The 13,863-nt window shown below is 40.8% G+C and overlaps 1 protein-coding gene across 5 annotated transcripts in view; it reads left to right on the plus strand.

Annotated features, from left to right (window-relative positions):
- Positions 1 to 13,863, plus strand: part of sulf2a (sulfatase 2a) — a 68,636-nt gene that overhangs the window by 11,135 nt on the left and 43,638 nt on the right. For 2 of the 5 annotated variants that reach the window (XM_086087439.1, XM_086087443.1), the window contains exon 1: positions 7,814 to 7,963. The exons of the other annotated variants lie outside the window; for them this stretch is intronic. The gene's annotated coding sequence lies outside the window, so the exon portion shown is untranslated. Of the gene's footprint in view, positions 1 to 7,813; positions 7,964 to 13,863 lie in introns of those variants that run through there. 5 annotated transcript variants of the gene reach the window in all.

Genomic DNA, 13,863 nt, shown 5'->3' on the forward strand with positions numbered 1-13,863 from the left:
AAAATACCAAAAATCTTAAACTTTCACATTTCTTTGTTTTAATGTCGAGAAAAAAAAGGATTCAGAATGTTCACAGCGTCAGCAGAATATCTTGAATTGAAAAGTTAAATAAATCGTTTTTTTAAAAGGCCGATACCGATATTAGTCAAAATGCCCAGTATCGGTGCCGATAATCAGCCAGGCCAATTACCGATCTATCCCTATTCATGAGGATAGAAGATGACAAGCATTCTTATAGTTGTTCTGTGAAATTGTTAGTCCCAGTGGTTTTGCTCCTCTGCATTGCCGCCTTCACGACGCTTTAAACTGATTACAAATGTATTTGTGCTGAAAACACTGGGGTGCCTTGTTATACAAGCCCGCAAGCGCTTCTTATTAATATGTTTGGCAGACGTTACACTGTCTGCTGTACATTACAAATGCAAGTAACACACCGTCAAAGGGGCTTCTGCTAATTGTCTAGAGATATGCTGCCTCTTGGCCCCGAGCGCCTTCCGTTCCTTGTGATCGCTCATCTCTTGGACGGAAAAGGCTGTTTGATTGGGAGTGTGTGTGTGTGTCTGTGTGGGGGGGGGGGGGGGGGGCTCTTTGATCTGTGGATCCCACGGTCAGCAAGCGGTTCTTCAATTTCTGTCAACCTGCTGTGGACTTCAATACAGTAGCTCGAATAGGTGCGTATGTTTGCGGTCCAAAGGTTATGATGAAAGAAGTGTGGGTCTTGACAGCTTTCCCAGTGAATGGAAGAGGAGAACGTGGAAAAGCGGGAAAAAATTGTGGATAAAAACAACTTCTATAGAGTCTATGGCTGTGCTCTTGTTAACCAATGTATTGGTTTCTAAAAAGTCTTGCAGATGCTCCAGGTTATTTAAGACTAAAAGTGAAGGCTGCACAGATAATATGCTCAGGAAACGGTTGAAACCCGCTCCCAGAAATGATAAAGGCTGGAGAAATTTGTCGCTGACTGGCCCAGCTACTCCTGCTAGCGTGATAGTTCTCGAATGCTTTCGTGCAGTGGTTACTCATATCCACTATTATTTATGGTGGAGTATGTTTTTTTAATGTATATAATATAGCTACTGTGTTTGTTTACCTTAGGGAGCTGTTGACTACAAAGCTGAGCTCAGGTGAAAGTAATGGGAGACAATGAGATACGCACGCACGCACGCACGCACGCACGCACGCACGCACGCACGCACGCACACACACACACACACACACACACACACACAATACACAAACACGGAAGCATCGAACACTCAAAAGGGCTAAAACAAATGAGAAAGTCCAGAACAGGAACTGCACAGTGCAGTGCCACTACACTATGACAGTATAACCAACGTACAATATTCAGAACAACACCTGTCTGAAAGTGTCAATTGAAACTGGAGAATGCCATCTTTGTAAAGGACAGAGGTGGGCATGTTACAAAATGTTGCTGGTCCGTCATTCGTCAGTCTGTCATTTTTTCAAGCCGGACCAGACTGTAATCTTGAGTCCCTTAGTCCAGTGGTCCCCAACCACCGAGCCGGGCCGCACAGTTGAAAGAATGAAAAAAAACGTACTGTACTTCCAGTTAATTGATTAGCCGAGGCTTAGAAATATTTTATTCTCTCTGTTTATGACGGACTCTTGACGTATGTCAAGATGCAAATTATCTCAGTCGCGTAGCGCTGATGCTAATCGACAAGTTAGCAAAATGAGTAAAAAACAGACATATTTGGAAAGTTTGGAAAGGTGCATGGATTTCTTACAGCTACAGGCGATTCCCACGCATGATGGGCTCTGCGGCGAGCGGCTCTTAATTTAGTTATGGTGAGTGAGTTACTCATGGACTTTAGATTTGTTCTCTGGTGCCTTGTTGTGTTGGTGCATTTAAGGAGGGCACTGCTAATACCTGTATACTTACATAAAAATGTGGCTTCACATTTTTTGTTATAGCTACAAAATACCCAATTTTTGGTGTTGCTCGTATGATTTATAAGCATTGCCATAGTGACCTCACCATATTAAAGCGTTGTTGTTACCCTTGTTATGGTGTTGTGTGTGCTGCTAGTGCAGGTACATAAAAATACATAGTGGATTTGCGTTTGTTGTTGTAGCCTTTTGTTAATCATCCGCCGAACATCCGTGCACCCCCCAACCCACTGGGTTGCCCTTCCGCGAAAGTTGTGGACTTGTATGAACCGGTCTGTGGTGGAAAATAGGTTGTGGACCACTGCCTTAGTCCGTCATTTTATTTTAATCACACTTCCGTCATCATTTCATGACTTCTATTTTAGGGCCGACAGACATACTGTCCGCCATTCGTCAACAAAGTGGGCGTCTGTCAGTGACGGACTGAGGGGTCCGCTGATACTTGACCTGGTTAGTTAGTGATGATTACGCTCAGGGACGAAAAGCAGCTTCCATCAGTGCTTAGTTCGGATTTTTTTTTAAAGGGTTTCGCCATTCGTAAGCATAACGGGCGTCTGTCAGTGACATACTGACAGACAGTCCTTCAGTACTGATGGAATGCCCACCTCTGGTAAATGAGCTTATGCGTTTTTGCAGCTACTTGATGTCTTCCCACACTTAAGGCAAAACAATAATGATACTAGTTCAACCTTTTGTGGGGTACCTGGGACAAATTGTTGTACACAAAAGCTGTTTTGGTACAAAGCGTTTACAAATGCACTTACATGCCCTGAAACAATCACCTTGAAAAAGCTTGTGTGGACTGGTGCAACCATACTACCTTTTAGGGGTGTGATTTGCCTAGTACCTGGCGATCCGTGTCCCGATTCATATGTCACGATTCAATTCGATACCGATTAATCCCGATACAAATCTATAAATTGATTATTGCGATTTAAAAACAAACCCTCAAATTTAGATAATACTAGTCAGTAAACTTGTACATGTACACTGTAAGATTTGTATGAGAATGTATTTATTTATCTGAAACTTCAGGCTTATAACTGTGAGCCACTGTATTTAACAAACAATCTGTTGCAATATGTTTCGTGTTTGCACAGCATTGAAATAAAATGTTAAGGCTTAATGTTCCACTAATATAACATTCTTCCATGCTTAACGCGTGAACCCTAACCCTAAGTAAGATGTTTTGTTGAATATTTCCATAAAAAATGTATCTTTAAAAATCTATTTGGCTGCATATTGAATCGATACGAGAATTGTGCTCTGTAATATCGCGATATATTGCCGAATCGATTTTTTAAAATACTCCTACGGACTATAGTCAAATATCAAAATACTGTAATTGTTTGTGGCAGCACTAATTTTGTATCAAGAAAAAGTTCTCTCAATCCCTCCCCCCCATATTGGAAAATATGTTTAAAAAAATGTTTTATACATGGATTCAGCCGCATATTGAATCGATTTGAGAGTTGCGCATTGTAATATCGCAATTTTTTTTTTAACACCCCTACTACCTTTGTTTGCTGAATTACACTTATTGCCAAATTAGTTCCAATTCACATACACTCAGTGCAGACATGTGTCTTATAGGAAACAATTGTCTTTCATACCAGAAATTTCCAAAATTAAACCTCTAAAATTGTCATAATCATCACCATGTCTCTCTCACACACACAAGGAATAGATGTGTGGGTGTGGAGAGAACACTTGTGGCCACGAATCAACAACCGAAGAAAAATTGGAGCAGTAGAGAGACTGCGACGAGCACAATACAATACAATGAGGGGTCTGCCACATCTGCACCCCTCCTCATGCAGCCAGCTGACAAGGGAATATTTTATCAGCCTGGCACAGGAACAAGGAACAAATTCATTTGTAACCACATACTCCCAGGCAAGGACACAATCACAGCAGGGTGGAACACTGCACTATCATTAATGGTTATGTATGCACCTGCCTCTTTATTGCTATCAAATGGTTTGGTATCATGTCTCACTTAGTTCTTGTCGCATGAAAATTGAAAACATGCTCCCCAACAGCGGCAGCTGGTAGAGTTTTCGACAGGCATGTGCATTTATTTTCGAGACAAACATCACAAAAATCAGTTTCAGGATATTCACACACACAGGTTCTCAGATATCCACGTGTCTAAAGGCTTTTTCTAGTGCTAATCTTTAAAGCTGCCCTATGTAGCAATTTGCCCCAAAATTTATTTACAATAGCCTTATTATTTGACTATTATAGCGGATTAACACCTTAGCTGTTCCCAAATGGTACTCCTGTAAGCCTCTGGCCAATAGTTTTCAGATTGGATTTGGGTTAGAATTTCCCGTCCTTTGCCTGCGGATGTGACATCATCCGTGCAGTGTGTATATGAAGAATGGAGTGTGCAGTTTAAAATTTTTGGCCACATTTGGCAGTAGCTATTCAAAATTCAATGTCCTGCATTGAGCAGCTTTAAGAATTTCTTTCTTTCTGCAGTTCAAGTGCATGCCACATTTTGTAGATTGTGTAGATCAATTAACAACTTTTAAATTATGCATAGTAGTGAAGCAAAACAAAACATTTTGGATAAAGGTTAAATAAAACAACATTAAAAACAATATGTGTTCATTTTAGTTGTGTTTAGCACAGTGTATTTTCCTAGTTGTATTAATCTGATTTCTTCTAGGGGTGTTAATTTTTTTTTATTTGGCAATATATCGCGATATTACAGCGCACAATTCTTGTATCGATTTAATTTGCAGCCGAATCTATTTTTAAAGATCAATTTTTGATGGAAATACTCAACAAAATGTCTTAATTAGATTTAGGGTTCACACTTTAAGCATGGAAGAATGTTATATTAATGGAACATTAAGCCTTTAAATTTGATTTGTTTGTTTGTTAAATACGGTGGACCACAATTTATAAGCCTGAAGTACATTTTCATACAAATCTTACAGTGTACATGTACAAGTTTATTGATGAGTATTTTCTAAATTTGAGTAAAAAAAAAAAATCACAATAATTGACTTATAGATTCGTAATTAATCGGTATCGAATCAAATCGTGACCTATGAATCGTGATACAGATCGAATCGCAAGCTACTAGGCAATTCACACCCCCAGTACCTTCTATTTAAAAAAAGACTTGATCCCCAAGAAGAGGGAAATATGTTAACAATTATAAATTTTTATATTTATAGATAATTTCATAGTATGGGGTATATGCCACAGAGGAGGTGGGACTTCCGACTTTCGGGTTTCACACATCAGCGCTTCCGGTTGCTGTTTGCGACGTGTGGGCCGCGTCCCAGTGCTTGCGCTTCCACCCTTGTGCCCCTCGGTTGCGCGTTCCCGTCGATGGGTGCGAGCGTGTAGTGTGTCTCTCAGTTGTCCCAAGCATTTCAGAGAGCTGAGACGTTGGGGGCCGCAGGGGTGAGGGGTGCGAGTGTTAGAAACGGCGCTGATGTGTGAAACCCGGAAGTCGGAAGTCCGTGGCATCTACTCCATTCGTGCTACTAGTTTTTGCTTCAATTTTAAAATGCACTAAACATTTACAACAAAAAATTCTAAAGCCAATGAATTTGCTCCATCATTTATAAACATGTCAGGAATGCTGGTAGATGCAGCAAAATGTAATCAAAGTTGAATGTACTATAATCTTAATTGACTTCATTGTTAATTTGTACATACCTTTAACAAATTCAAGCTGTTAGCTAATGATGGTTTTAAAAGAGCAGCTGCTTGTTAGTGCAATATGCCGCGATTTACATAAGAGCGGATTAGTCGACTAATCGTGGTTACTGTTGGTGATTAGTCGACTAGCAAAATAATCGTGTTTGTTGCAGCCTTATAGTTTCACGGTATCGGTACACACAACGCCCATGGTGGCCGTTTTACGATCAGCAAATAGAAAAGACAAATCATAAGAATAGAAAATTGCCATTAATTTCATGCAATTTTGAGGAAAACTGCTATTTTGGGATATATAGGTATTTCTTTAGAATGATCTGATTGTTTTGGGGGAGAAAATATGTATCAAAAGTACTAGTGCTATTGCTAAAAGCAATAAGTGGTATTGATCATCGCTAATAATATATCATTTTCAAAATTAATTTTTTGTTCCTTTCAAAGTGACTCAGCTGGGGGCACCACACTAGCGCCCTCTATTGACGAGCCATCACTCCTCAATGCCTTGATTGTCTCAAAAATAAATTTTTAGTTGCTGTTCTTTCTTGTTTATTCATTGCTGTCTTTCATTGCACCTGGGTTTTTTGTTCATGTGATCTGGTTAGACGTGGAATACATTTGGTGATCCATACTGCTAAACCCAATTACAAGTCAGCTGAAGAGCATGCAAGAGTGAGCAAGAGAGTTGGAGCATGAATAATCCATGTGCCTAAGTATTGTCAATGGGCTGCTGTGTTGGTATGTCGGCACCACTCAGGAAAAACATTCGGCATTTTCTAGAATCCAACATTTTAGGGAAAGTTACAGAACTGTTTTATGTAAGCATTCCCACAAACTTAAACATGATCTGATATGCGTTGACTTTAAATACATTTACATTTACAGAGCCTGAAAAATGCTTTAGAACAGGATTAATCAATTCTGGTCTTTGAGGTGCGGAGTCCTGCAGGTTTTTAAATGTTTCAGCCTACCAACACACCTGATACTAAAGACCAGGATCGTTATCAGGCATGCTGATGAATCAGGTGTGCTAGTGGGCAGAAACATCTAAAACCTGCAGGACTGCGGACCGCGAGGACCAGAATTGTTGAACCCTGCTTTAGAATGTTCTCTTGGTTTTAATCTCATCCATTGACATCAAATTCAGTTTGGCCAAGCTGAAGGAAGAATAATTCATTTTAGGCCTTGTAATTGAAAACACTGAGAGGGGGCAGACAATTAATCTTTCTCTACCCCTGCTTCAAATTTCCACAGAGAAAACCCTCAAAATTCAGATAATAGATTAGAGCGATGTTGTTCGGCCGGGTGAGAAAGGAGAGGCGAGGAGTTCTCCATCAGCAATCTCTCTGGCTGTGACTGCACCTAAATAACCTGCAGAAAGGGATAAACAGTTGCATCCATCATGGGACGGCCATAGAGGACAGTGATTGATGTCTCTGCCCTCTTCTTTGCCTCTCCCTCCATGGTCAGGGTTAGGAGGTGACACGTGCACTCAGGAGAAATACCTGGCATCAAACAAGGGGGGATTCGGGACACACTACTCGTCCTTCTGTGTGGGTTTGAATTGTCCCCTCCCTCTCCGACTTCATAGGATTATCCGTCTTGGTAGATACTGTTTGTTTTGTCAAGAAGAAATTGTTTTTGTGGATTTGCTGTGTGAAGTCAGCCATGCAAGGAGTTTGCATGCTTGTGGCTAAATCGAGGCGACTCTGTGTTTTGTCTTTGATTTGTGTGCGTATGAGCCCAATCCCGAGTGTTGCCTGCCTGGAACAACTGTGCAGCTTGCTGGCCTCAGAGGTGCCAGCCTGATGGATATTGTGTGTGTGTGCCAGGCTGTGCGAGCCTTCCCTCCCCACCGCTGCCCCATGAAGATTGATCCCTCATTCCCTCCCATTTCTTTCTCTCACTCCCCTATGAGCCTCTGCCTTTATCAGAGTGTGAATAGGTGAAGCTTTCTGGCTCAGACAGATGGTCAGGGCTGCAGATGAGAAACATACCAAAGTAAGCAGCACACAAGATAAAAAGCAAAAACTTCTGGCAACTGGGAGAGCAGGTCAGGATGAAAAAGTCAGGAGGATTAACAGTGACAACATGCTACGTGATGAGGGAAGTAGGAGAGAATTGCTGGAGGGGAGGAAAAAAATCCGGCAAAATTGAATTGTAAATTGAGAGAAACACTCTCCTCCCTCTTCCCCTCCCTCTTGTATTTATCTGGTGTGAGACCACGCCTCTCTCCTTTCACTTGTCAGTGCGTTTCTAACAGTGAGCTATCTGCACCGAGGCTGCGCGGGGGGTGGGAAGCGATCCTCACTCAGGCGACTGGATCTGAACAGACCGGACGGGACTAGATGCTACCGACTTGCCGGAGCAGGTGTGTGTTTTTCTATCTGTGTGCATTGTATGACAGAACACAAAAAGATGTGTATGAGCCTGTAGTGGCGGCTTGTTCCTGTGCAGGACTTTTCTCGTGTGTAGAAGGTACAGTGCTGGAGCTTTTGCCCTAGTTTACACATGAATACTCTCATCTGTTCTGTCGGTCACTGATATTTGTCATGTGGCAGTGCTCATTGGGCTAAAACAAGACTGGGCTTGATGTATTATGCGGCTGGCTTGATTCGAGCCTTTTGTGACTTGGAATTCAAAGGCAGAAGTTGGCACTTTACACTCTGTAGGATCTGTTTGTGTTTTAGAAAGTGTTTAAACCACTACGGTTTGCTGCATTTGGACACTTAGTGTTGGATGAAATGGACTCTTTGTCTCAGTAGGTGTTGTTTTTAAAATACGGTATGTTCATTGTGTCAGCTTCAGTTTACTCAGCCAAATATAATCCGGTTGCAAGTGAGTGCTTGTCTAAAATTAGAGACAACTTCAAGGCTGAAAAACTATGGGTTTCCCCAGTAGGACACTTTTGGTTTGTTTACCTTTTCGACCCTTTTTTTTTTTAAGCTACTCGCCATCCATCTATTCGAGGGTCGCCATTATTACAGCTGCCTCTCCCATACAACCACGCTCATATTCTCGAATATTCTCGCTATCCGTGTTTTGTCAATATCTGTATGGGTCAAGAGCTTGTGTCACCACTTACCACTAAGCTGTGGTGGTTATGCGGAGGGGGCTGCGAGAAGTGACCTCCAGGGTGAAATATTCATGTTGGAGCCAGCTCAATGGTCCATGATGTTAGCAGCGATATGGGCGGATGGATGAACAAATGTGAGGATGGAGGGATGGAAGGAAGAAAGGAAGGAAGCTCAGGGAGATACATGTTCTTAAAGCATTCATTATTTATCACAACGCACTCTTCCATGGAAGCTCTAACCCCCACATCAACTGGCCTCTTTTCTCACTGAGATGCCTGAGGACTCAAGTAGGAGGATGCTCCCGCTAAGTCCACCTGTCTTACTTGTCCCCAAGGCAACACACACACGCACAATCGCCCATGCACGCCCACAGATGTGCATGACATTTTCTGCTAACTCACGGCATTAATAGGAAGTGAGCACAAAATCACAACCAGACAGTCAATTTGACTCTGTTTAGAGTGGGACCAAATAGACTCAATTTCGAGTCAAATTTATACGTACTTGAAAGAGAGTAAAATTAACAAAAAAAAGTCACTCAAGGTTGAGAAACAAATTCACGACCTTCAGCTTGGTAGACTGCCACTCTACCACTTGAGCTACGCCACTCCTACTGTTTGTTTATATCCAAGAGGAGACCAAACACATTTTTATTTCACTCTCTTCCAAGTGTACATTTTTATTATATTTACAGTGAGACCAAATAGACTCAATTTAGAGTCAAATTTACTCTACATAATTTACTGTGCACTTGTGTGCTTATATGCCTGTACTGTATTTCCCACCACCATCAGTCATCTCTTTCAGAGGCAAATTAAAATCGCTCACAATCTAGGAGTGGCGACCTTGAGACCTGTTGATGGTGTTTGGCGCTGCCGTGCTGTGAATACACAAGTGACCGTGTGGGATTTGTAAGGCGCTTGACGTGCTGTTTTGTAAAGTGGCTGGAAAATGTGCAGAAGTGGTGGCGAGGTAGCCAAGGCACTCACATGAATATTTATTGTATGCTAATGCGGCGGCTGTTGACTCAAGCTGTTGATGAAGAAAAGGACATCGTCTTCATGGCACACTATCGATAAACGCATTGTGGATGGATGCGTCCACATCTTTGGACGCGAGGTGACAGGTGGTGGGTATCAGTGACAGCTGTCAAGGTGACACCACACAATGGTCTCTGTGGGGATCACACATGACTAGAGAATGAGATGCACCCACTTCTGTCCATTTTACTGTCACCTCGACCAAAAGGGAATGACTGCTATTTTCTGCTCCTCTCTTGTTTAATGACCTTCTCAATTAGCAACCTGTTTACTTTTATATTCAGATATGTCCTGTTCTATAATCCCATACTTGCTGGCATCGGCGGAAAACCTCGCAAATCCGATTTTTTTCAAAAAATACATACTATTGGTCAGTCCACACGTAGGGTGTTGTTTTTACTAATTACTGGCCAACCTAAAGTGTTAAAAATGGCCTGCTCTCTTTGATGAAGCAATGTTAATGGTTGAACAAACATGCCGTTTAGATATAATTGCATGTCTGGCTTTTACTGTATGATAGCATTAAGGTAGTGGATGTCCGTTTCACAGTAACTAAAGATGGGAGTTACAAATAAACAACTTAAAGTAAGAACATTTAACTTCATCTTTGCAGAAGTGTTGGCAGATTAAACAGCGTTGAATGTAGACGAGAACATGGTAAGTTAATTTTTCTCCTCCCTGCAAAAAATTACGACATTGCACATTGCACAGAATTACAGCGATGATGAAACTACAGTATAGCGCAGCTGTACAACACAAGTATACAGTATTTTTACATCATTAATGAAGTATATTGGAAAAAGCACAGAATGACCCCATATTGAACAATTCATGGGCAAAAAAGACCAGTGAATAAAAATATAGTATAGTATCAATTCTTATTTCGATTCACAAGAGTTCAGTTTGATTCGATTTTTTTCAATTCGATTCACTTCATGTCAATCCGATATTGATTAATTATGGAACATCAAGTCTTAAATATCAAGGATATGATTAAAAAACTCTACAAATATTACATTCCAAATTACATTTTGCGGAGGAAGTAACTGGTTGAAGGATTTAGTGTTATAATGCCTTAAATGTTACACAAACATTGGGATCAGCAAGGATGAGATGAAAGTGTTTTCGTAATTCGAATTCAAAAATTGTAAATATAAATTAGAAAGATTCTGAATTGTTTTTAAGTTCAATAAGGCTGGCCTTTCATAAATGTAAGAAAATACTTAAATTCATGTGAACAATAAATGTAAAAAAAAAACCTAGATGTTTAAAATTTTATTTTCTTATAAATTTATGGTGGAAAAGAGATATTAAAATAAACGATTCATGGTTTTATGAATTGATATGAGGCTCGAAAAGGAATTTCAATATCAATGATTTGATTTTTTTTTTTTTATTAAGCCCAGCCCTATAAAAAAACACATTTTATCTAGCCAGGCAAATTATACTATACTGCTCTCCTTTGTCATAACAAGGTAAAGCTACCTTACGTGTAAAGGAATACAAGACTTATAAAAAACTAACCAGGTATTCTGTAAAATGGTTAATTTCAACTCTTCCCTGAAAAAAATGTTTATGTTGAGCGATTATGATTTTATGGCACTTTTTTATGAATATTTTTGCATTCAGTACAGTATCGGCCATTTTGGACTGTCACGTGATCATCCTGACGTGTCGCGTGCGTAAAACACGCATATATGACATGGCCGCAAATGACAACAAAGCCACTCACGAGGACGATGACGCAACAAATCAATACTTAAATTAGTTTCCACCACTCAATCAAATATCGATTTTTATCAATATTATCAGTTTGTTGTTGCTACCCTAAAACACGCTAAAATGGACTTGCCCGCCATGGCAACAAATGTACCAGTTTTTACACTGTTGTACTTTGTCACCAAATTGCCAAGTGCGACGGGGGCACGCCAGCCTCAGAATGCCCAGCAAGGAGCAACGCGGTCCCAAACTAGACTTGCCCCAGTACGACAATGAAGTTGCGCTTGCTTTTTTGCTTAGCGAACGGGAGCCTGTCTACGAAAATAGGGCCCTTTGTGTGTGTTCAGAATGAACCAGCACTTTGTAAAGCATTAGATAGATAGATGGATAGCTAGATAATCATTAAAGATAATATTATTTATTAATGTATATATTTTATTTGTAAAGGCTTAAATTTTTGCGCAACATACCCCAAAACAATAAATGAAGGTTAATAAGCACACCCTTCCACATCCCATTTCCACAAGGTTTTTACTGCTGGAGTGGGAATCATATTTTATGCATTCTTTGGCAAACATTAAAAGTGCCTGCTGTGAGTAGCGCTTCGCTTGTTCCAGTGTGATCTGCGGTTAACTGGCCATGCGCTGAATTAGCATCAGGAGATCAGTGTGTAAGTCTCAGTGCTGCGGCTCTAATGGTCGTATGGCAGAGGGGCTCTTTTGACGATACCTCGCACACTCTCCCATCCCAACAAAAGCAAATACTGCACTGTTGGTGTGTCTTAATGTGTGCGTGCACATGTATCTGTGTGTGTGTACTTTAATTCCAGTGTGGGTTGGCCATTTCTTAGAACAATCCAGATTCCAATCCTTTCCCTGTATGTGTCTGAGCTGCAGTGGTGCAGGCGCCTCACGGGTTGCTGCAGTGAGACCCCCGCTCGCCTTCAAAAAGAGCTCTTTCAGTCTCATGAGACTCACCATCATTAAATAGCAAAGATGATACTAAACCCTTGTAATATTACTACATTTTATATTGGGGCCGTGCTCCAATGAAATTTTAGATCCCCGGGTCATCTGTGACCTTTTGCTGCAGTTTTGTCGCACTTGTGAATAACTTATGACAGTATTAACTTGCTAAAGGCAGCAAGTGGGAGGTTGGGAGCTCTTCATCCGCAGCGATTCTGTCTGATAAGACAAATCTCATTTCCATAATCGTAATTACTAGCATAATTATTTTTATCTGCTTCATCCCAAGTTTGAGTGTCACATATAGATTTGAAGAGTTTTTTAATCTTCTTGTTTCATCTACCATCTAATGAGTGTGTGTCCTCCAGTGTGTGCAACTGGCTCTTCAGGTGCGTGCTCATGTGCTTAACGTGGCAGACACACTCCACTCCTCCTCGCGGGGATTTAGTAAAACATTCATTGAGAGCACTCAGACAACGACAGGCTGAAAGGCATGCAAAATGTACCAAAAATGTGGTGGGATGTTTGAAAAGCGGATACAATGTTCTCAAACTCGGTTTAGTGAAAACATAACCCAATGAGCTCCAAAAATAACCCCCAGATTAGATTGTTGGAGGATGCAAGAAAATACAGCATCTGGATGAAAGTGTTGGGACAGCAACTCTCAATAATGATTACAACCTAGATTTATATCTCAATCAATCAGTCAAGGTGTGAAATGGCTTCCCCCTAACACCTACAATGAATGATGTGCTATCTTTAAAGAGACATTATGAAATGGTTTCAAAATTAAAAGTAGTTCTCAATTGTCTGGATAAAAGGTGATATTCTTTCAACAAAAATAATATAGTATTACAATGCACTTAATTTCCACTAATATCCACACACTGTGGGCGTTTGTGGTTTGTGGTGGCGGGAGGGCGGACCGGTGTTCAGTCTTGTGCAAATGCACATTACGGTCTTCATTACCACTGATACATTTTTATTTCGCGCAATGAACGAAAATCCACTGTCTTTCTGTGGTGCAATTAGAACCCCATCACCACCCCAGGAAAGACTACGCCTTATGTGATAAATTCACTTTGTTTTGTTGTTTGTATGTTTGACTACAATCCTGCTAGGGCCCTTTAGGGAAATTCTTACATGCAATGTATGTATGCTTCCAGTTGCGTCATTGACATGGGCCAATGTCAGCCGTCTCTCGGGGCCACCTTGAGCTCAGGGCTCGAGGCAATTGCCAGGGTTGACTCCCCTGTTGTGGTGTCTCAGCGTTTGTGTACACACTGTTAATGAATGGCGCTTGTGAGAGGCCATCACTGGACACAACTTGCAAATTAAACTTAGCTGCCCAATCATAGGCAGAGAAACGTTTTTAATGAGGAAAGCATAACTTGAAGATGATTTGATTGGATTGGATTGAAGTATATTTCTATCATGCAGTAAAAAACAAGAACCGGGGAAAAAAATCTT

The sequence above is a fragment of the Leptonotus elevatus genome, chromosome 10 (assembly GCF_054856555.1).
Source record: "Leptonotus elevatus isolate MCC_2025b chromosome 10, RoL_Lele_1.0, whole genome shotgun sequence".
Taxonomy (NCBI): domain Eukaryota; kingdom Metazoa; phylum Chordata; class Actinopteri; order Syngnathiformes; family Syngnathidae; genus Leptonotus; species Leptonotus elevatus.